Below are 24,307 nucleotides of genomic sequence, written 5' to 3'. Positions count from 1 at the left end.
TGGACAGCACACCTTTAAACTCTAGCTACAGCATAAACTCAGAAGCAGCCTCAATCTTGTCCATCTCATTCGTTTTTTATTCCCAGAGCCTTGCAGATCCTGGTACACAACAGTAGGAGCTGAGTGACACTGTCCCATTAAATGAAATGACGAGTTTAGCACAGCAACTGGTACTCAGTAGGCCTCCGTTGAAGAATTGATTGAATGCATGATGTGCCACTTGCTCACTCACTCACCAGCGCCCTGAGCTTTGCGCAGCCCCGGCCCTTCAGTGAGCCCACTCTTCACTGGTGACTCGGATAGGCAGGGGACGTCCCCCTCGTGGCAGCATCCCAGGCTGTCCTGAGAGCGCCCCCTACCGGTGTCCCAGCCATCTCATTGAATTCAAGAAAACAATCAAGAAGTCAGGGCTTCTAACTCTGAAAAAGTACTCTCATAGTAAGAGCACTAGGAGATTTGATGTTTGGGGGGCGAAATGAGAAGCCTGTTGTTAAACCGGGAACCTAGACGGGGCCTCGGCTTTGAGGTTGGAAAAACGTGTGAGACATCTTCTAGTGCAAAGCACCACCCTCGGTCCCCAGACACATGCCCCCTCAGTTCTGTTCCAGAGAGACTTTGCTTGGCTAAAACACGGCAGAGCTCACAGCTTCTCCACAATGGCATTTTGAATCTGTTTAGGGCTAAAAATAAAACTACAGAAAAACCAGATGGGCAGATGTCAAAGCAGCATACCGCAGGCGCCATTTCCTCTTGGGTAACCATCCTGATTTAAAGCTAAAGGGTAAAATGCAAAGAGAAACTCCCAAAACTTGCAAAGTAAAATGTTATTCTTTTAGATTAGGGCTCCCTTTGAAACGATTTCCCTGGTGGCAGGCAGATCCTGCAGAGAGTCGAGGCAATGGGAAGAGGCAGTGCGGCAAAGTGACTGGGAGACCAGGGATTTGAGGGGGTCCCTGGCTCCGCTTGCAAATGGCTATGGGCACCTGGCTCCCTGGGACATCTTCCTCATTTTTGCTTCCTTTTCTTGTTGTGGCAAAATATATATAACAAAATTTCCAACTTTAACCATTTTAAGTGTGCATTCACAGTGCTCTGCAACTATCACCATTATCTAATTGCAGACCATTTTCATCATCCTAAAAGGAAACCCATACTCATTAAGCAGTTGCTACCATCTCCCCCTGGCCCCAACTCCCAGCCCCTGGCATTCACTAATCTGCTTTCTGTCTCTGTGGATTTGCCTCTTTTGGACATTTTATGCAAATGGAATTATGGAGTATGTGGCCATTTGTGTCTGGCTTCTTTCATTTAGCATTATGTTTTTGGGGTCCATCCATGTTGTAGCCGGTATCTTCCTTTTTTTTTTTTTTTGATGACCTGGAGAGACTTCCTGGCATGGTAACAAAAGGCCTGACATAGGAGCCATGCAGACCTATGCATCTGAATTCCAGGCTTCTTTGAGTTTCAGTTTCTTGAGCAACCAAATAAGAATGTTCTGAGATATACACCTCAGGAGTCCTTGGGAGTGTTCATTTGCTAATGATGAACTATTCATTTGTTAGTTTAGCAAATATTAATTGAGCACCTACTGTGTGCTAGGCCATAGCTTTTGGGAATAGATGGGTGAACAGTACCAGGCAAGTTCTTTGTCCTGTGTGGCACTTGGTTCTGGTGAGAAAAACAGATGGTAAGCACAGAAACAAATAAGTACAATAGGAAGAAGTCTGAGTGATGTGTAATTGTCTGGGGGTAGGGAAGGGCTGCTTTTAACAGCCTGGTGAACAACAGTTTTCTCGGAAGGAGTTGACATTTGAGCTGACATCTGAGGAATGGAATGAGCCAGCCAGTGAAGAGCTAGGGGAAGAGGCTATTGTAGGCAAAAGAACAGTAAGTGCTCCCGCCCTGAGCGGATAAGGGTTTGGCACAATCATGGAATGGAAGGAAGGCTGATGTGGCTGAAACTGGGTGAGTGGGGGGTGGAAGGAATGATGTGAGATTGGAAAGGCAAGCAGGAGCCATATCTTGCAGCAGTATGTGGACATGAGAGGGTTTCAGCAAAAGAAGGGACCTATTCTAATTTACAGTCAGAAGGACACCCTTGGCAGCTGCAAACAAGCTGGGGACGGTATGAGCAGAAGCTGGAAAACTAGTAAGGAGGTGTTCGTATCTGTCCATGTGTGAAAAATAGGTGGTTTGGTGCCTTGGGCTAAGTTGGAAGTAAGTTGTAAAGCAGTAAGAAGAGCTGAGATGGCCCGAGGAGCAGGGAAGTGTGAAGGATTAATCACTGGAAATAAACAGAATAAATGACATCAAATTAAAAATGTATGCCAAATGCCGAGGACGGAGCTAGCATTTAACTCTCGTACCATTGCTCACCCCCTATACATCCCCATGCACACACACAGAACCCTTGGTGGCTCTTTAACGAAGCCTATTATGGGGCTCATCTCATCTGGATTTTGCTGTTGTTAGGAATGAGTGGGATCTGCATATGGATATGTCTGGGATTGTCATAGGATAAAGACAGTATAAGTTACCTTTCTCCACTCAACTGGGACACTTACAAAACAGCCTTGGCCTTCGGCAGGTGATGGAGATGGAGTATTGTGTGATGGAGCACTTGGCCCTGTGCTAGGAGAGGAGGCACAAGCCAGTAAGAGAGTTATTCTCTCCTTTTTGAGCTCCTACAGCCCAGCCTGAAGGGGATTCCCTTCCTCCGCTCTCCACTTGTGCTTCCCACGTTTACAGTATGTTGTGGTCGATGGTTAATTCTCTGAGTGGGACAGCTCAGATTTGTGTCCGCTACCGCTGGTGCAGGAGGGCACTTGATTAATATCTGAACAATCAGTAAGCGAGTAACAGAACACACCAGGGCTGCTAGGCTGGGAGCAGAGAATCTTCTGCAGTTATAGAATAACCTGTGAGGTTTTCTCTTCTGTGGTCAAAATGGCATCTACTCAAAGGATCGTGAGGATTAGGAGCGATAATGTGTGTGATTTATTTAGCACCATGCCTGGCACATAGCAAGCCCTCGATGGAAATTTTCTATTAGTCCTCTTATTGGGGGGTCTGCTTTCTGTGGCTTCTTCTTTTGGAGTTGTTGTCTATAAGTGGCCCATGGAGACTCCTTGTGGGGCCCTGGATTATGAGGGCCAATCTCCAGGAAAGAAGGGCCCTCGTCCCCGAATAGGCCCTCCAGTTCTCATGGTCACTAGGGACTTGAAAGTGGAGTTAATAAAGTGCCTTAGGTTTACTGCCAGGTCCTTTATGGGCTGATTTTCTGCGTATTGTATACCAGATGAGACATAAGGGATTGCAAATGCAAGTGGAAAGTGGGATATTGTTAGCCAGGGCCAATATAAATATGTTTGTGGGGGAGGGCAGAACAAAGGCCTGAAGGCCTGATGTTGACAGAAACCATGTTATTGTTTAATATATGACTTCATCCCAGTAAAAATGATAGTCCCCCAGGCCTGCCTGGGAACGAGAGAGCTAGGTTCTCTGTACCTACACATGGCCGGAACCTCAGCAGGGCTGGCAGCCTGCATGTGACCTTGACTCAGCCCCTGCCCTTGAGCCCTCATGGTGTGTCTAAGGGGGGAGGTCTTAGCAAATGGCACTCACCTTGAAGTTCGGAGCACAGCTTTGCCAGGTACTAGCTTCAGCCAAGGTCTCCACAGAAACATTACGGTCCCTGTTCTCCCTAAAGTAGGTTCAGAAAACAACAGACTCCCCATAGAGTAGCTGTGATGAATAAACAGAATAAATAAGGTAGACAAGATGGAAAAGAAATGCTGATGTAAAGAGAGCCTTTGGTATTTGCACTAATCTCACCTGCCTGTGTGTGCCTTGCTTCCCCCAACACAGAAAACACTGCACTCCCCCCTCCATTTCCAGCCTCTCCCCACCTCCTCACCCTGTCCTCACTTGGCTTAGCTAATCTCCTTTATGTAAAGCTGTTTTATTTCATTAGGCCCTTTCTATGGTGTGTAAAGGTTGCTGGGCTAAGAAAGTAGAAGGCCAGGAAAGCCTAAGAAAACATTGGCCACTTGACATCCTTATTCTTGCCCAGGTAGCCAAAAGATCCCAGCTGCTCCTCCGCCTGCCCCTCCCCGCCTTCTCCATTAGTTTACCCATTTCTTCCATCATAATAATAAGCGGAAGGAAGGAAACACCAGGCTTTCATGGCACAGGCGGAACCCCTGTGAGCACCGAGTGGAAATTCTAAAGCAGTAAGCTAAAGCATTTAGTCAACGTCATGGTCACTGGGACCCAGGACCTGGACTTGGCGAAGCTTTCCAGTTTGCCACTCTCCTTCCATTTTCTTCCCCTGAAAGTTTCCACTGGAAATCCCCCAGCTCTGGTTTGAATGCTTGGCTCTGTAATCTTGGAGACATTCAGCATATACCCCACAATTAAGACTTTGCAACTCCACGCAGTGTTTCTTAAGAGAAAGTTGGATGCAATTAGATCATTTGAAGATGGATTAGCCTGCCGTCTGCACAATATTAAGAAAAATCACGTTGGCAAATGACGAGGCCTCTTTGAAGAGCTCTGAAGGAAAGCCACTAATGAGCTCGACACTGGGTTTCCCCCTGTTCCCAAAGGGTTAACACAATTTGTGGGAAAGGAAAAAAGTTCCCTGTGGTATTAAAATGCTGTCTCAGAGATTTGTAAGCTCTCCTTTGTAGCTCTGCCCCCAGGCCTGGCTCACTTCTGTTGAGATCAGGTTAATAAGAACTCTGCTGCTGCCTGGCAGTTCCTAATGGGGTTTCAAGTCTGGGGCCTGAGCAGTGAAGAACAGTTATTATCGTTGTTATTATCATTATTATTAATGTGCTGAGGAATTTGATTCGATAGGGTGAGGGACATCTGTTGTTCTTGCTTGCCCAGTGTCCATCCATCCTTCTTTCGACAAGAGCAGCTTGCTTCTCCTTTGGGAAAAACCGCCTCTTGTCCACTCGCAGGCCCGGTGGAGCTGGCCCTATGCCCAAATTGGAGTGACCACACGACCCAGCAGCTGTGCAGTGGCTCTCTTTGAGGAGCTAACCCTGCCCCAAGCTGCTGGGCTTGTCAGTTACATGAGCCTGTAAACACCTTTTTCCTCTAGCCCCCACCCTTGTATGTGTTTGTTTTTGTTTGTTTGTTTGTTTTAAGCTTCTGCCAGGTGGAGTTAGGTTTTCTGTCATCTGCAACCAAGAGTCCCGATTAATACAAAACTAAAGGCACATACTGTACGAGGGGCTCTGAAGGGATAAAAAGGAAACACAGAAAAAATTGTCTTACTCTTAGGAACCACAAACCTTAGAGAATCAACTCTTGCTTGGGTACATTAACTATTTAAAAGATTAAACCATGTGGAGTATAATTAAACGAGAGAGAAAAATAGGTTCTGTGGGAAGTCAAGAGAGAAAGAAGTTGATGTGGGTGGTGGGGCTTCCTGGCGGAGGCTAAACTTAAACTGGGTCCTAAACGATGGGGAGGCCTAGGTGAGGCCCACAGATGTCGTGCTCTGCACAAGGCACTGGGAGAACTCGGGGAAAAGGAAGATCTGCTGTGAATAAGAAGTGGGAAGTGGATTGTGACACACAGGGCAGAAGCCGTATGTGACAGGTTAGTTAGTGAGTGCTTGCTAGAGTCCCCAGGCACGGTGCTCAGTCAGCACCTGGCAAGGCTCCGTTCATGAATCCTCCCAGTAGCCAGGGCTTAAAAAGCAGTTGCTGAATCTAATTCGGGGTGATGTTTTCATTCCTGTGCTTAATCAAACAGTAGACTTATTAGAACTCAAATTCACTGTCTGATGGGATCCGAGCGTATTACCAGGACACTCCCGGGAAGTAGAGGTTATGAGTTCTGATTGCTTAATACACATCTTAAATTTTTTTCATTTAACATAGTCATACTACAGAACTTTCAGTGAGTAGATTAAAAGAAAACAATGTAGACACCACCCCACCACTTACAACAGAGCCGCAATTTCCTGAGGAAGAGTGAGGCAAGAGTATCTGCTCTCACGGGTCATCCGCAAGTGGGAACTTCGACAAGCTGGTTACTTTGACTTCCATCAGCCCTTGCCCTCCCATCCACCCTGGTGGGATGTTGACAGAAGCTTCTTCATAGAGTTTTTGGTAAGGATCAAATGAGATAATTCATGCTTTATAGAGCACCTGGCACATATACACACTAATAGCTGTTACTAATGCCTTTCCGTCATGTCCCCTGTACCTCGTCCGCAGATTGCAATATGTGTGCAGGCACAAGGGCTTTAATCTTTCTTCACTTTATATTGTACCTTCAGTGTTTTCCATTTAGTAGCATAATCTCCCTATCTCTCATTACTGATGTATATATCCTCCAGACTAAAATCATTGTAATTTATCAATTTGTTCCCCCCCTCACCTTCTAACATTTATCAGTAATGCTGTACTTTCCACCTTGATACGTACAAGGTATGGTTCTTTCTATGAGTTCCAGTCTCTGCACGCTTTCTTTGAGCTCAGACCATGATTCTGCCCATGCTTTTGCAGACAGTAGGGAGGATGAGTGACACCCAAATTAGCAAAGACCTTTGACAAATTGTGGATTATGCTGCCTTGATGGAATGCCACAGGAAGAGATCGTTGTCATTATTTTTGCATCAGTGAGTTCCCTCTGGTGTGATCACCTGTGCCTCATCCTCCAGGTGGTTTTATCATGAGTCGGAATGTCAGCTCAGTCTCCCTGCCTTCTTGCTGAGAGAGCAGGGGCACTCCCAGTGCCTTTTAGCTGGAAGTTATGCCCCAGTTTCCTGAATCTTATTTCTTGGAGTAGGATGGATTCTGCAGAACAATTTGGGGCTGTCTTCCTGTTGCAAATCAAAGCCTCAGCCTCTTATTTGGGACTTTAGAGCAAGGGTTTCCCAAGTACTTTGAAATTGGACCCTTCTGCACACACCTGGAGTTACCAGTAAGCCTGGCCCGCAGATCCCTTGGCTGAGGGACACACAAAGCTAAGGGCAAAGGTGAGCTTTTCATTTCTTTCCCAGGCCCCAAAATTCCTTTGAAATCTTTGTTATCTGCACCATCAAGGATCATACAAACATCTTGAGGAAATCCTAAAATTGTGTTTGCTCCAGATAAGCATTTGAGTCAAAGGAAAGATCTTTTCATGCCTTCCCAATGGATAGAATCTTGTCTGTTTTTAAAAGGCCATGAGAAACAGAAAATGGCATTTAGCATTTATACTATACATTGAGAATAGTTTCTGAAGGCAGAATAGCAAAGAAAAATACCCTAAAGCAGTGTCACTATTCTGGAAATCTCAGAGCCCATTATCTATGATACTTCAAAAGTCTTGCTGGCAACTATATATGCTTACTTTTTTCTAAATAGCATAGGACAACTAAAGCCACAAATTTATTTGCTTGCATGAATTAGAACTTTAATGAGCAAGTAGCATTTTAATATTTTTATGTTATCTTAATAAATGTTGCTTCACTTTTTATGTTACAAAATAGTCATTATTTTAGTAACAATAAGGGGAACAGTTACTCTTTTACTTGATTAGCTATTAGTTAATTCAGATCATTTTAAAAGCTATGTGACCTTGGAAAAGTTGATTAACTACTAATAAGGTCATTTATAGGTTGTGTGGTCCTGAAGAAGTGACTTAAACAACCAGGAGCTCAGTCTCCTTATTTACAAAATAGAAATAATATACTCTCCTCATAAGGAATAATGGACACGATATGCAAAGGAGTGACAAATAGAGTTCAATATAAATATTTTTATAAGATCTGCCAATTTATATATTAGACAAGATATTTCAAGCCCAGGCCCTGAGAGACAAAGAGATATAAAAATTTTAAAGGGTTCTTGGGGGAAAGAGTGGAAGCCAGCCCTTTGGCTTTGATTAAATAAAACAATGATCAATACTGTCATCGAAATAAAATGCCCACTAAAATTTATCTCCATTTCATAGCTACCAAGCAACATTTTTGAGTGCTTTCATACCTGGCATGACATACATTTTCTCTCTGTCCCTCCGCTGCTGACATTACCCCAGTTCCTAAAGGCAGAGGTGGAACCCAGTGCTCTATCTGGGGAAAAAAGAAGCTGACAGGCAAGGCCCCTGATCCTTGCCCAAGGGCCTGCTTTGTGAGTAGTGGCATAAATGCTGCTTTTGTTCGGTCTCAGTGCTGGCCCACAGCTGAACCCAGAGAGGCTGGCTGCTCAAGGCCGCCCTGGCCCACCAAGGACAGAAGTGCCAGCCTGAGCCAAGAGATCACGAGGCTCCCATGATCCAGCACAGCCGTTCTCCCCACTGGGGAGCCAGCGTCGGGGAGTGTGTTGATCCCCCCTTTGGCATTCTAACCTGTTCCAAATTTCATGGAGGTAAATTGGAGGTTTGAAACGTGATATCACTACTGAAAGGCCAGAACCATCTGCATAGAATTGGTATATTTTTGTGAATTATAAGACATAATAATTGCCTTGTCCTCATGCAAGTGTATTGTCATTTACTCATTCATCAGATATTAATTGAGTCCCTACTAGATGTCAGGCATTGTGTTACAGACATATGGATGGAAAGGCATTTCTGCTTTTATAATCTGGTGGAGTGGTGAAGTCGTCACCTGCTTGGACAGGTACAGCATGACGTCCTGGAGACAATAATGAACATGTAGAGATAAGGAAGCAGCCTGTCTAAGGGGCTAATAATAATAATATGTACAACTTATTGAGCGTTACTCTGCCCCTCACTATGCTAAGTACTTAGTGTATATTATCTCTTTTAAGTCTTAAAATATTTATAAGACATTATGTGATCGTTTGATTAACTTCCTACCTCCCCAGAGAAGGCTATGCAACAGAGATCACATCTGAGTTTCTTTAGAAAAGAATGGGCATTTGCCAACTGGACAGGGGTGGGGTAGGGAATCAGTTTGGGCACTGGAAACAAATGGTCCGTTTGGAGACCTGCAGATCCCATGGCGTGCTGGAGTAGAGGGAGTGTATAGGGAGTATCCTGGTGTGAGGAGGAAATAAATGTGATAAGCCTTCAAATGTGGATGACACTTAGAATAACTAAGATGTAGAGGCAGGAGACTCAGCACTCTGGGGCTCTGGTTAGAAAAGGGGTATCTGTGTTCATTGGTTGGTTTTGAGATGGGGAGCCCACCCATGTTTGTGGACTGTGAGAAGGGGGCAGTGAGAGAGAGAAGCCAAAGCCACAGGACAGAAAGCACGGTTGGTGGAGACAGGACTTCTCCCTCCTCGGACTGGAGGAAAGATGAGAGGAGACCTAAAAGGCGTAGATAGGTGAGTGTGAACGAGGGAAGGATATGATCTTGAGAGCTGTGCTGGCCTGATGCCTATTCTTCTGTAAAGCTAAAGATTAAGTCTTATGAGGAGAATGAAAGGTAAAGGAGTGTCTTAGGGTCCTCGATGGAAGGGGTGAGGTTTGGGACCCGTGCTCAGTGCCCGTGTTAGGTGCTTGATGAAATCCCTTTGGATTCTGAGGAAGGGGAGTGTGTGTTCAAAGGATGAAGAAGAGAGTGACTCGTGGGGACAAAGGTGATGGCATGTGGAAAACAGTTGACTGTGTTGGGAATGGTTGATTGGAATGGAGAAGAGATGAGGAAGGGAAGACTTAACAGGTAGCTTCGGGATCTACCCTCAGACATTGAAATTAGAGGGTGGACTTACTACTTGTTCTAGGGGACAGAACCAGGTCCAACACTAGTCATTGGTAGGAGGCGGATTCTGCCACCCAAACCAAAAACTTGTAAGTGGGTAAGTAGTGCTTGTCCAACAGTGGCATAATCTGCCTTGTGACGGGTTTCAATCGTTTGTCAAGGATTTTGTGCTGGAAATTTTGTAAACTTAATTAGATGGCTTTTGAGATACCTTTTAATACTAAGACTCTACGGATACGTAACATGTAGAGCCTCCCAAGAGAGGGAAGCCGGTCTCGGCGTTGTCTCAGGTCGTCCTGCTTTGGGAGCTCGGGAGCCCTGACTGATGCTCGGTAGGGCTATGCAGATCAATGACTAGAGAAACAATTTGGGATTTCTGCTAATTCTGGGAGGATTTTTGTTAAGTTTGGCAGAAGCCATGTTCAAGTGTGAGGACTATATGCAGGATATCATCTAGTCAGCAAGTATGGTGGGTATATGAAACCTAGGCTGACTACAGAGACGGTTTCCTTCTATTTCATGCCCATTCCATCCATGACCAATCTGGAGAAGACCATTAGATGGGGCGACTGAAGGAAGACCTTCTGTTCTTGCCTGATTTGGAGTCCTCTTCTCACAAGATGTTTTGTACATCTTTCACACTGAGTAACTTTCTTTTCACTTGCTCCCTACAGTGGGATTGGCTGTTTTCTTATTTGGAAACTATTAGTCTATTATAGTGGTTCTCAACTGGGGTGGTTTTGACCCTGAGAGGACAGCTGACAATGTCTGGAGACAGTTTGGATTGTTGTCACTGGAGAGGGGCACTGCTGGCATCTGGTGGGTAATGGGCAGGGTGCCACTGAAACACTATAGTGTGCAGGACGACCCCGCAGAATGAAGAATTATCCAGCTGAAAAATGTCAGTAGTGTTGCTATTGAGAAGTTCTGGTCTGTTTTTAAGTCTTTCTTCTAAATCAGCTGTTATCAACACGTTCTGTGAAACCCTGGATGCCTGCTTTTATTTTCTAATTTGAGTTGCCGCATGGCTGAATGCTCTGTCTCAGAACTGCACACACCCTGCCCATCACTTTCTTCAGGCCCTTTGGTTCAAAAAGTCACTTCTTGGCTGGAATCCAAGCAAGAAACATCTCCCCTTGGATAAAATCAGTAATGTGCTGCCTTTCAGAGCAGCCGCATCAGGTATCTCCTCACTGCAGCAGCCCAGGCCAATGGCCCAGGTAGAGGGCGAGCTGCAAATGCAGCTGCCTGGTGCCTGATTTTGTGTAAGAGCGTGTATCATCCTTAAAAGGCTGGTGTTAAAGCTCAACCTTGAAGGATCCCTACAGTCCTCTCAAGCCAGGAGAAGATCAAGACAGTGGTGCTCACGCAGACGTGACTTCAGCACATATACACACTGTGAAAATAGTACCTGACCAGATTATTCCTGCTCTTTCGGCCCTCGGAGAGGCCCCATACAACTCCTGCTGCATGTACCTGCACCTCTGAATCCTAAATCAGGCTGAAGTGTTCATGGGAATTTGAGCATAAAATAGCCCTTCGTAGCGTCCAGATCTTCTATCCCCTGGAGAATCCTAGGAGAGCAGCCATCCCTTGGTGACCCAGCACGCATAGCCTGATGCAATGGAAATATCTCAGAGCTGAGGTTGCCCTTTCATCTTTGACCTTTTACAGGCCCAGTGGTCTCAGGGAAATCATTTAAACTCCTAGAACCTAGGTTTTCTCATCTCTGAAATGAAGACCCCTAGTTTTCCATTTCTGGAAGTCCATTCTGAGAAAATACTCTTTAATTCTGACAAAACCTTATGTACAGTTATATATTGCTTCATTATTTAACATTAGACATCATTATAAAATAGATTGATTACAACACACAGAATGAAATGTTATGTATCCGTGAAAAAACATAATGTTCTTGAAGAGTTTTGTTGCTAAGGAAATTATTGTGCTGTAATGTCAAGGATAAGAAGCAAGACAGGACACACATGTGTGCACATGCTCATGTTACGTGGCATCAACAGTGTAAAGTAGGTAGAAAAACGTCTGGAAGGAAACCAAACTATTACCGAAAGTTTCACTTAGTTTTCTGTTAGGGCATTTATAGCATTAAAAAATAATTTAATGCTATGGTATACAATATGTTGTCCCTTTAAAAGCAGAGTATATAACACTCAAGCTTGAGAAACTTTGAATTAGAGCTCTGAACAGAAATGAGTCTGGAGCTAAAAATTTTGGAGTCATGAGTATTTCAGCAGAGGTCAGTTCATAGGATGAGATATCTGAGATGAGCCTGCAGTGCGAGACAAGACAAGAGTCAAGGGTTGAATCCTGGGAAACCCCAATATTTAGGGAATGAGTGAGGAAGACAAGCCAAGGAAAAGAATAAGCTTATGGCAGAAATCAATGAGAGATAATTTTATGGATTAGAGGGTGGTACTGAGAGAGAGAGTGATAAAGCTGAGAAGCATTCTGAATGAACTTGAGTTGTACATTGCATGTAAGAGATAGGGTACTGGGAAAAGCCAAAGATTACAGGAAGTTATTTAACTTGGAAGATGGAAGAATGCTGACACCAAAGGGAGAGATAGGGTAATTTAAAAGGGAAGCAAATTTGAGGCGAGAGAGGAAGGGAAGAAAAGTTAACCTTAGTGTTGTATGGATTGTGTTTGAGATTTCCTTTCAAAAGAGTCTGCTGTAAGAAATGTAGTTAGCTGTCAGCCTCTAGCTGCAGGCCTGGGGCCCCTGTCAGAGCATGCAAGCCAAGACCACGCTTTCCCCAGGCAGCTTGCCACCAACCAGTGATGAGGCTCAGGATGGGAAACAGAGCTGGGCCTTCCCATTCTGTGTTGTTTTCCTACAATGGACAGTCACTGCTCTGGGACCTCTCCACTGGGCTGGCCCAGACTCTCAGAGCTGCACCTCAGTCTGATCCTTTCTTCCCAATCCTCCTTCCTTGTCCCCTTCTCAGGTGTCAGGCCTGCACCTCTCTTTGGAGCCTTTCCCTGCCTGCTTCACTCTTTTACTCCTTTTCATCAGCAAACATTAGTGTCTTATACGTTTAACTCCATCTTAGTATCTGCTTCCAGGTCCAGAGGACTGAACTGACGCAGGCTGTGGTTGCACAGCCAAATGGAATCACGTTGGAAAGGAAACAGTACGGGGTCTTGAAAACAGTCCGGGTTGAGGGATAACAGAATTCCAAGGGCCTTCCAACAGCATCGTTGGGGGAGGAGTGGAGGGCCAATGTTTGAGCCTTAAGTGACACTTTCAACTGGGAAGGGATACGGGAGAAAGGGAATTCAGTGGAGGACAGGAGCCATTACTGGAAAAATAGAAGGAAAACCAGGGAAGCATAAGATCATAGAAACCATGGAGGAGAGCACGAGCCTTTCAGGAGCCAATGATAAGCAGATGGGATGTCTGAGAGGAAAATCTTAGTGGGGCCTAAACGTGCATTTAGGGACTGAAATTATATTAGGCTATTGAGAGATCACTGCAGAGAAAGAATGGGAATAGGTGACAAATTTACAGTAATCAAGAAGAAACGTAGTGGGGAATTATTGGAAGTAATGATAGTAGACTCCACGTTTAAAATAATTGTGTGTCACATTGGAATTCTATGCAGCAGAAAGAAGGAGCTCCTACCCTTTGCAATAGCATGGATGGAACTGGAGAACATTATGCTAAGCGGAATAAGCCAGGTGTTGAAAGACAAATACCATATGATCTCACCTTTAACAGAAACCTAAACAACAAAACAAACAAGCAAAATATAACCAAAGACACTGAAATAGAGAACAGGCTGACAGTGTCCAGAGGGGAGAAGGGAGGGAATTTCAGGGGAAAGGGGGAAGGGTTTACAGGAACAACTATAAAGGACACATGGACAAAAACAAGGGGAGAGGTGGAAGTGGGAGTGATGTGGGGAGGGCTGGGGTGGGAGTGGGCTGAATGGAAGTAAAAGGCAGGAAACTGTACTTGAACAACAATGAAAATAAAAATAAAATATTTGTATGTCAGAGAAATTGAGCTAAGGGAAATCAGACTGTGTCTATTCAGGAAGATGTGACCATTTCTGGAAAAAGACTTTGAAGATGCTAAAGAGAAAAACCACTATTATGGGATTAAAATTTTGAAGGCAGTGGAAAGAGAACAGCTACTGAGACCATGTTGAGGGGTTAGATTTCAAGAGGAAGAGAGAAACCTCTTCTCTGAGACTGGGAGGGAAGACAGAGAACATGGATGAAATAACAGAGAAATGAGAAAAATGGGTGAGAATGAGGAACTTCATGTCAATATGTCTTTCAAGTATAGCCTCTGAAATCCAAGGAATGTGTTAAGAAACATGTTTAAAAAGAGGGGAGGTCAGGAGGAGTTGGTATGCACAACTAAGTTATCCCTTAAGAAATGTCATAAGGTGAAGGAAATTCTTGCTTTATATTGCATGAAATTGGGTCTCTATAAAAGTATTGGTCCAAAGGACTATGATACTAATTGGCAAGAAAAGACAAATACATACAGACATTTCTCTTACAGTTTGAGTTTTCCCAGCTTGTCTGTAACCTGTGTGGGATTTTTTGTTGTTTACTTTTTAAAAAATTGTTCAAATACAGTTGTCGGCATTATTTTCCCACCACTCCCCACCCCCCAGCCAAGCCCAGCCATCTCCATCTCTTGCCCCTGATTCTACCCCCCTTGGTTTTGTCCACGTGTCCTTTATAGTTGTTGAAAACCTTTCCCACCTTTCCCTCCTTTCTCCGCATTATCCCCTCCCACTTCCCCTCCTGTTACTGTCAGTTTGTTCTTAATTTCATTGTCTCCAGTTATATTTTGCTTGCTTGTTTGTTTATTAAGTTCCACTTAAAGGTGAGATCATATGGTATTTGTCTTTCACCTCCTGGCTTATTTCACTCAGCATAATGCTCTCCAGTTCCACCCATACTGATGCAAAGGGTAGGAGCTCCTTCTTTCTGCTCCTTGTTACAGTATTGCATCATGTAAATGTCCCATAGTTTTTTGAGCCACTCATTTACTGATGGGCAGTTGGCTATTGTAAATTGTGCTGCCATGAACATTGGGGTGCATAGGTTCTTTTGGATTTGTGTTTCAGGGCTCTTAGAATATCATCCCAGCAGTGGAATTGCTGGGTCAAAAGGCAGTTCATTTTTAGTTTTCTGAGGAAGCCCCATACTGTTTTCCACAGTGGCTATAGCAGTCTGCATTCCTGCCAACAGTGCACTAGGGTTCCCTTTTCTCCACATTCTCTCCAAAACTTGTGTATTGATTTGTTTATGATAGCCATTCTGACTGTTGTGAAGTGGTGTCTCATTTTGGTTTTAATTTACATCTCTCTGATGGCTAGTGTTGCTCAGCATCTTTTCATATGTCTCTGGATCCTTTGTATGTCCTTCTTGGAGAAGTGTTTGTTCAGGTCATTTGCCCATTTTTAATTGGGGATAGCCTGCATGTTTAAAGACACAGACTGGCTTTATGAGGTCTACCATTGTTATTATATCAACACTCATAGAAAAGGGACTATTGCATTTGCTTTGTTTGGGCAAACTTTGTAACGGTGATAAATATGACAAGAATGACTGAGAATCACCATGTTCCATGTCAGAGCTGATATGATCAGACAGGAAATTTAGTTATTCTTGAGCAAACACTCTAGTTAGGAAAGCCTGGATTTGCCCAGTGTTTTTAGGCTTTATAACTCTATTCTGGTCCCTCAAATCTTATAGCTATAAAGAAAATCTTTATTATTGATATTTGTATAGAAAAAAAGAGTAAGTATGAAGTACCTAGCTTCCAAGTATTTTACCTAGTGTAATAGTTGTTTTAATATCATAATATCTACAAACTTGTAATGTCTTAGGAATGGGACTGTACGTTCAGAGCAGAACAGAACCCAGCACAGCAGCCTAAAACCACCTGAAGGGCAGAAGCCACAGGAACTCTCTTGAGCATTAGCCAGATGTGGCTGTAAGAGGCAGTTCACAGAGAGACCATTACACTGTTCTTAAGAAATGCAAAGAAATGAGCCAGGCATGTCAATTTCTCCAAAGCTGCCAACTGATATGTCTGCAAGTATGACTTATGCTTGCAAGTTACCACTAACAGCCTACAATAAGACAAGGCCCTTTATTCCTCTGACTTTGAAGCACAACTTCGAGACACCTTGAGAAGGTCAGATGATAGGCCAGCTTTTGCCTGGCGGTAGGCTCTGCAGGTGCTCCTTGTTGGCTTCCAAGCCCATTTTATTCCAAGGCTGGCGAAGTTTGCAGAAATGTCATGTGAAGAGATTTATAAGCCTTTTCTGATTCCACCCAGCTCCAAATCACTATATGAATAATCTTTCTCATAGCATACTGGTAATTCTACGAGCACTCTTAGCCAAAATCAACGAAATGAGCAAGCTTAAGGAAATAATCTTTTTTTCCTTTTTAAGAAATCACTTTGCTAAAGTTTTACGAACCTCATAAAAATGAAGGGCTCATTTGAATTTGGGAGAAAGACTTGTTTTATCTAAACTCATTTACCAGAAATATTTAAATGAGCAAGTGCGGGATGTAAAAACACCGAAGAAGTGCTATCAGTTACGCATTCTCAACCTTGCAGACCCTCCAGAGCCCTTAAAACACAGCATTTTCCTACAGGTGTTCATTGCTTTCCCACAAAGAGGAAAGCAATTTCAGGGCAGGGCTGTGTCAGAGAGGCTCATGGGTGGGTGCTGTGGAACCCACCGAAGGGCCCTGACCAGGTCCCACTTGGAGCCGACAATGGCCTTCGTTGTTACACGCGAGTGTCAGTCACCGAAGAGCGGCCATCGCCGAGCCGCGGCCAGGTCTCCGTGTTCCCAGTGTGGCCAGAGGTTTCGTTCCTTGAGAATGTGTTTATTCAGCCTAGTAAAAACATTAAAAAGAGGAATAAATCTCTGCCGACCCCAAAATGCTTTTCACCACAGCTGTAAACCATAAAACATTGAGAAAGGTAAGCAGGACTAAAGATAATATGGTTTGCTCAAGCAGCGTGGGCCTGGAGGTGGCCCTTGCAGAGACAGCTGCAGTGCACAGAGCTTCCCTGCAAAATCATTAAGAGGGGGACAGGTTCTATAAGGTGTTAAATCATTACTAGTAGGTTTTTTTTTAAGGGGGAATGGCAATAATAAAAACCATGTGCTCAGCAGCCTGTTCAGCCATATAAAATAGAGAGGCCTGTAACTTTAAGTGTTGTAAAAGGGGTTAATTGTCGATTTCTGAATATGGCAAGTTTATTGATCTTGTTAACAGCAATGGAGCATATGCCGTTGGTTACCATGGCGGGAAAGGAAACTAGCCTTCCACCCGTTTCTCCATGGACACCCTGGTTAAGGGACATATGGGTAAATGCAGCATTAAAATTGCTCCTTTCCACTTGTCCCAATGTGTACGTATCCCTAAGACTCCAATATTTCTTAGAACTACATTTTTTACTGCTAGTGTTCAAGTGCCTGCAGTGGATCGGTGCCTTTCACAGAAAATACATTATTTATTCATATGACAACCCCATGTAGTGGACAGGAATGATATAGCCATTATACAGATAAGGGAACTGAGGTTTCAAGAAGTTAAGGAAGTTACCCAGTGTTAGAGGGCCATTGCAGGGATCCAAACCCAGGTCCTCATATTCCAGTTCCAGGGCTTTCCCACGGGCTTTCGTACAGTTTGTTCACCTATTCACTCAGTAGATGTGTACTGACCACCCACTGAAAGCCAGGCACTGGTCCAGATGCAGGAGACAGAGCAATAGACAAAACTGACAGCCCCTATGCCATTGTGAGGTCTGTATTGCAGGGGGTGTTACCCTAGCTTTCAGGGCCCCCCTCCCTTCCAAACTAGGTTTATGTGCGTGCATAGTTGGAATCTGTAATGTGCTGTTTTATTTTGCTGTCAAGTGTCGTTCTGTTGTTGTTACTTCATGCCTGGGTTCCCTTTGGCTCCCCCAACTACAGAACAAGCCCTGTGAGGGCAGGGCCATTAGCTAAGTCTTCTCTTTTTTGTATACTATGCAGCACAGCCCACTAGGCAAAGTGCATCTGTCTTTTTCTCTGCTGCAGACAATTCTTCTTGCTCTCATCTTAAGATAATTTAGGCTTTATTTAGGATTAAACAATTGCAGGTTCAGTTCCTTGAGCATTTGCTAAATGTTATATTTATATTGTCTCATGAATACCAAAACAACCCAACTGTTAGTTCCATTTTGTAGTTTATGAAATTGTGGCTTACGGAGGCTAAGAAATTTGCTCGAGTTCTCACAGCCAGTAGGAAGCAGTGGTAAGATTCTGATATTGGTCTGACTCAAAAGTCTAACTTCTTTACATCGTATACTCGGGCCTGAGTAGTCAGGAAATATTTGCCCACCTGAAACACATACAGAACATCAGAAGATCTTCTTATGTGATATGCATGATAAATAGGGTGAATTCAACAACTCAGCTCTCTTTAAGTCCAACAGTCATTGATCCATCCAACTATTCAGACCTTCGTTACGAAGATCATTTTGTGTCTTGGCTCCCTGCCCCGTGCTCCACTTACAATGGCATCAGTCCTAGTCCCGGTGCCATAGCAGAATGCTGCAGAGTGGATGACCCACACACCAGAAATTTCTCACCATCTGGAGACCGGAAGTCCAAGATTAGGGTACCCACAGGGTTATATACTCACATGGTCTTCTTGTCACACACACCCAAAGGAGGGATTCCTTGGCTCCTCCTTTCTAAAAGGTCATTACTACCATCATGACTAAGTCTAGGCCTCATTATTCCTCAAAGTGCCGTCTCCTAATGCCATCCCATTGGCAGTTAGGGGTTCAACCTGTTGAGTTTTTGGTGGACACAAATATGCAGTCCACAACAGCACCTCTTTTTCAATAGAGCAATTTGCAAAGGAATCCCTATGTTTCTTGAAAGGTAACACGCCAAAGAATGGAGATGGTAGGTTCACACTTACCTATGACAATGGCTTATTAAAAGCGTTAGTGTTTGCACAGTGGTTTGGGATCTGAACCACCATGGTACATTAGCAGCTGGCTTCCGTTCTGATGAAGACGGTGAGCCAAAGCCTGTGCTGAAAAACAGGGGTCCTGGAAACTAGGAAGAGGCTGACCCTTATGTTTCAGTTCTGACGGCATAGTTTCCACTTTAAGTAATGCGGGCTTAATCTTCATTTACATTCTTCGATCTGCACAGAAATGTATTTATTATTGTCTTGTGATAAGCGGCAATGTTGATGTAAAGCAGCGCTCACTGAAACCGCCTGCAGTTTCCAGAGTCTGGACATAAAGACACAAAACTGTGATGAGGAGAGCCCTGCAGCAATGACAGAGTTTGTTAAAATGAAAATAAATTTTTTAAAAAGAGAGAAAAAGAGAAAAGGAAATGAATCCTAATCCTTTTGGAACTTTTATCAATCAGTCTGTCAACAAGTAACTAGTAATAATTTCTCAATGTGAAGATTTGGATAACAAATGAGTTACATGTGTAACTAGGTTTTGTTTGGTTTTTGCATGTGGATGATGACTCAGCTGGTAAGTACCATCAGAGAGCAGCAAGCAGCAGGCCAGGAGACTGGGTCTCCTGTAAATGCGTGCTTGTTTAATGGAAGGCTACTGCTTTCATTGAGGCTTGTGGAAGAGCAATACCTCGCCAAGCTGCAGTTTTGCCAGCTGTGGTTTTGAGATAACATGATTGAAAATTTGTATGCCAAATTGAAAATCCAGTCTTTTTCATATAGGCAATTCAATTCACTGTCCTTAATCAAAAGAATATGACAGCAGTTATCACTTCCCAATATTATTGAGCATGAGGTAATGTAAGGAATGAATGTTCCAGAAAGGGCAAATCTATTAGTATTACACCTTCTCATACAGAGACCATGGACACACGGGTTTTGGGTTTCCATGATAGCTCCTCCTAATCTGAAGGAGAGATTTCTCTTCTTGCCCACTGCGTGAGTCTTATGGAAGCGTCAACCAGAGCACTTCATACTCGGACCTCAGAGACTGGTCCAGCGACCCGCAGATGACAGAAGCCAGGCCAATCCTGATCCCTCCACAAATTTTTCTAATATGGATCTGACAAAAATGCTCTCTTGTGTTTCTAGATGTGCAGTTGCAATATAAATCTGGAACTGCCTGTGGCCATTAAACCAAGAAGCTGGGATGAGAGAAAGATCGGATTATCTGGTTCTTGGATATAGTCTTCCCTGAGTCAGCTCCAGCCTCGCTCTTCCCAGGCATTGGCTAGTGAGTCAGTAAATATTCCTCTATTGCTTCAGGTGGATCAAGTTGGGATTCTGTCATTTGCAACCTAGAGTCCTGAATGATACAAATGATTGGAAAGATCAGGCCTAGAGAAATTAATTCCTTACTAACCTGATACTTAGAAAAATCATTCAAGTAAGATTTACATTAAATGAAATAAGGAGAATACACATGCAAAAACAGTATACTTTTAAGATATTAAGTGCTAGTTTGAAATCTTTGAAGAGCTACAGATTACGGAATATAAATCTTGTGGGAGAACCTATCTCTGCAGTGTTTTCTGCAGAACTCAGAGATCAGGGCTTAAATATGACAAATCTAGTTTACACTGGACACAAGTTTTCTAGCACTTTTTTTAGTATGTTTTTAAAATATATTTTCACTGTGATTAAATACTATTATTGAAATTTTTCAGATTACTCCAAAAGTGGTAAGAAATTATGGCAGAAAAAATTATGGTGCATTTTCCCTTCATTTCACTCTTTTATTTCCTCAGATAGTGGCCACCTTTTTAGCTGGCCTTGAGAATAGCAACTAAATGATCAAAACAGCAGGTTAAGAAGTATCAGTGTGGGCCCTGACTGGTGTAGCTCAGTGGATTGAGCACAGGCCTGCGAACCAGAGGATCGCGGTTCGATTCCCAGTCAGGGCACATGCCTGGGTTGCAGGCCAGTTCCCTGCAGGCTAACTCCCAGCAGGGGATGCACAAAAGGCAACCATACATTGATGTTTCTCTCCCTCTCTCCTTCCCCTCTAAAGATAAATAAATAAAATCTTTAAAAAAAAAAGAAAAAGAAGCATCGGCGTGAATAGGCTCTGTTGAAGGACATTAACCAGAGAGTAAACAAGCTGGAATGTACACGTTGAACTTACCTTTCATCTTTTTTAAATACGTTAATAATGATTAGGGTACATTTCTATGTCTATGTGTCCATTTGTCATAAATGAGGAAAGAATATGTGAAAATCTGGCCACAACTTAAGAGTTTTTAGAGGCAGGAAAATATTTGATATTCACGGTGGACAAGGGAAATGTAACAACTCTTCCGCACATGGAGCAGAAAGTGCTTGTTGTGATCTCGACGTCCAGACTGATCGCATTTATCCAAGTGCAGGGTGTCTCGTTTCTCATTCAAGGAACACCCACAGTGGCTCCTGTGACAGGCCTTTGTGGGAAAACATAATCATGCTCACAAAAGGAAAGGTATCTGTTAAAAGGAGCAGAGGGTCTCAAAATTCACATTTGGATGAACTTTAGCTGATTCACTGAGACATTAATTATGTCAGATAGCTCAGGGGCCTTAGTAAAAGGTCTTTGATGCTCTGCTTGCTCAGTGCAGAAGTACCTTCGACTGTTAATGAATGGACATAAAGCAATAATTCAAGATGAACAAATAAACAAGTCGGGATGTGATGTCATCAGAATACAAGGAAGTGACCCCAAAGTTCGTTGTTCTAGAATTAAGTGTTTTCCAAGAGGAAATCAGTTCCTACCCCATGTGGCCATTGTTACAGACTAGAATCTGGATTTTGTTTGCACTTGATTACATAGAGGAAGAAAGAAAAAAATGTTGTTCTGGTGAGAAGCAAACTGCTGGGATGGTTTTCCTCAGTGAAAATCAATGTGAAGTTTTACTCCAGCCCTAGAAAAAGGTGAGAAGGTGGGAGAAGGGCTGCAATTTAGCCCACCAGCGTCAATAAAGTTTTTCTGATTTCACAGCTTGGAGAACTCAGTTCTCCCCAGGGGCTTGAACAGTAACTTCCCACACGTATGTGGGCCTATTGTTATAATGGCCATTTCTATGTATTAATTCAATCTATGTATTAATCTGCAAAGCAGACCTAATAATTTGATACATTTGTTATCACCCCCATTGGAGACTTCGAAAAGTTAAATACTTATCCAAAGGACCTCTAGATAGTTAAAGGCAGTTAGGATCCCGATACCAGTCTGTCTGGACCTGAAGCCCACATCTTAGCCACTAACATAGTGCAACATGCAGTTCGCTTCCACACATACAGAACTGCAGCTTCTGACCCATAAATACTTTTTTAAAAGTTATTAAAATGAGCTGGCAGTGCCTCCTCCGTACCCCAGCTAGGGACCCTTCAGCATCACTGTCTAAGTTGGTGAAAGGCCCAGTGCGTCTCAGTGCAGATCGGGCCTGGCACAAAGCAAAACCGGAAATGGGCTTATCTCAGCCTTTGCAGTAACACGCTGAAACAGCTGACCAGAAACCACAATACTAGTGTGAGAGACTATGAGAGCTCAGTAAACTCTTTTTAACTTATTAAAATTTAGCAGTTTGTAATTACACTTAATAGGTGAGGTCACTGCTGTGGAGGAAAGGAAATAAACTTTGATCCTCTTTTGTCCTGGGATCCCAAAGATCACCCTCTCAGCCTTCTGGTGGCCAGCCTGGCCTTCAATATTCCAGGGCATGTGTCCCCTTCTGGGCCAGTGGGACCACGGAAATACTTTTTCACGTGCCACCTTCCCCCACACAACGCCTATCTGGTATTCTTCCTCTTGATCCCAATCACTGGCCATAATATTTTCTCCTCTTCTTCTCCCTCTCCCCCTCGCCCTTCTCTTTCTTCTTCTCAGTCTCTTTCTTTCCCATCTATTAACATTCCCATAAGATTTAGCATCAAGCCTGTCTTTTCACATTAAGGCTGAGTTTCTTGAAGTCTGGGGTCATTCATCCCCATACTCCAGGAGCACGTGATGTCTTTGAACAAAGTCTGCTAGTCAGATGGATGAGTTAATGCATGGATGGAGCCTTGCACTACTTACTTCCTTCGGGTGTCATTGAAGCCTGTGAATTTAGTAAACAAATAATCATGATGATATGTTTTTCCCTTTTCAAATCACTCATTCACACAGATTTGAATGTGACTCTGGAGAGTGAGGTGGAGGCTCATGCATTTAATAAAAATTCTCCCTTCCTTTCTTCTCTCCTTCCCTACCCTTCCCTACCCTTCCCTTCCCTTCATCCCTCCCTTCCTTCCAAGTATCCTCGAAGCAAGCAAAGACTTGGAACAGTTTGAATCTGAGCGTGTGACTCCTCACAGGTGAACTGCAGGTGGTTTCATCTTCTCAAAACGGCTCCGTGTAACATTACAAGAACTCTGGGCTGGTGATCAGGAAGCCCGGCTTTAGCCCTGGTCTTCCCTTTTTATTGTGCTGTGAATTCTGGGCAAATCTTTTGGCCTCTCTCTATGCCAGTTTTATCACCAGTGAATAGGGAAGTTTGGACAAGTAGTGATTTTCAACCAGTTTTGGGGAACCCTCAAATGTTCCTGGAGGTACATTGGCAGCTGTCCCAAGGGGGACATTGTGATGGAGAAGGTGGAAGCGAGAATGGCAGGGCTAATCCGCCCGTCCCCACTTCAACTGGAATAAATGTTCCTGTTAAACTCCTTTTGACTTTGTCACATTTTTGAGCTTCTGCTAGAAAATCCGTTCCAAAAGAGTTTGAAAACTACTAGACTAGATCTTTAAGGCGCCCTTTGATATATCTGATTTCAAGGTATAAATCATCTGTTTATAATCTTCATTTACAGAAAGAATGGGGACTTTCTTCTCCTTATGCGGTTGTTGCTATAAGAGTGAATTTCTTATCGTGAGAATAATCTCCTTTTCATCCTGCTTCCTACCTGGCTCAGTATACAGCGCAAAACATACAAGCTGGTCCCATTATCCCCCTGTGAATATCTCCTATTTAGACAAGTCTATCAATGGTGGGCCTATGAAAGACATAGATGTTTTCACAGTTATCAGGCAGGGCCAACTGTTTTGGTAAGGGTGACCATATAGGACCATTTGTGCTCATGGGATGTCCTCTGTTTTCTGGGAAATCATAAGCCATAATCAAAGTAAAACACAGGTTGTTCATCCACTTTGAAAGGGACATCTTTATGGCTCTGCTGACATTTCCTGTATTTTATTAATAATGCATTTTGAGAGGGTGTGTTTGGTTTGTTTTCTGGGCAAGTTGGATGAGCCTCACTCTGTTTTAGCCACGGGCCTTTGTGGAGTTTGTTTTTCCTGCTGTCCCAAGACAGACGATTTAATGGGTTGCTGAAAATGTCCAGGCTGCTTCTGGCTCTGGAGGTAGCTCGGCTCCAACAATGGAAGGCATTTAGCAGAGGCTCATGTTTTAGAGCAGGAAAGACTTGAGAAGGCATGTCATCTGGTGTTTTTCAAGATGCTTTTCAATTTTTTAAGCAGCATACTTTCCCCCCCGCAAAAAAACAAATCTGCAAAACCTCAATTTATAAAACAGATAAAAGAAGAGGGGCGGTAGGAGAATTCTACCAAATTGTGTTT

The 24,307-nt window shown here is 43.5% G+C and overlaps 1 protein-coding gene and 1 long non-coding RNA gene across 2 annotated transcripts in view; one reads left to right on the top strand and one right to left on the bottom strand.

The window, feature by feature from the left end:
• Positions 1–24,307, top strand: part of ROR1 (receptor tyrosine kinase like orphan receptor 1) — a 384,982-nt gene that overhangs the window by 275,738 nt on the left and 84,937 nt on the right. The window lies entirely within an intron of this gene.
• LOC118985100 (uncharacterized) lies at positions 1,320–8,211 on the bottom strand. The gene is made up of 3 exons (XR_005066055.1): positions 8,006–8,211; positions 3,625–3,744; positions 1,320–1,668 (listed from the first exon to the last, which is right to left on the bottom strand). It is a non-coding gene; the product is annotated as an uncharacterized LOC118985100 (long non-coding RNA).

The sequence above is a fragment of the Sturnira hondurensis genome, unplaced genomic scaffold, assembly GCF_014824575.4.
Source record: "Sturnira hondurensis isolate 20B ecotype Veracruz unplaced genomic scaffold, ASM1482457v3 Scaffold0000648, whole genome shotgun sequence".
NCBI lineage: Eukaryota > Metazoa > Chordata > Mammalia > Chiroptera > Phyllostomidae > Sturnira > Sturnira hondurensis.
This window is presented reverse-complemented; position numbering and strand designations above follow the sequence as displayed.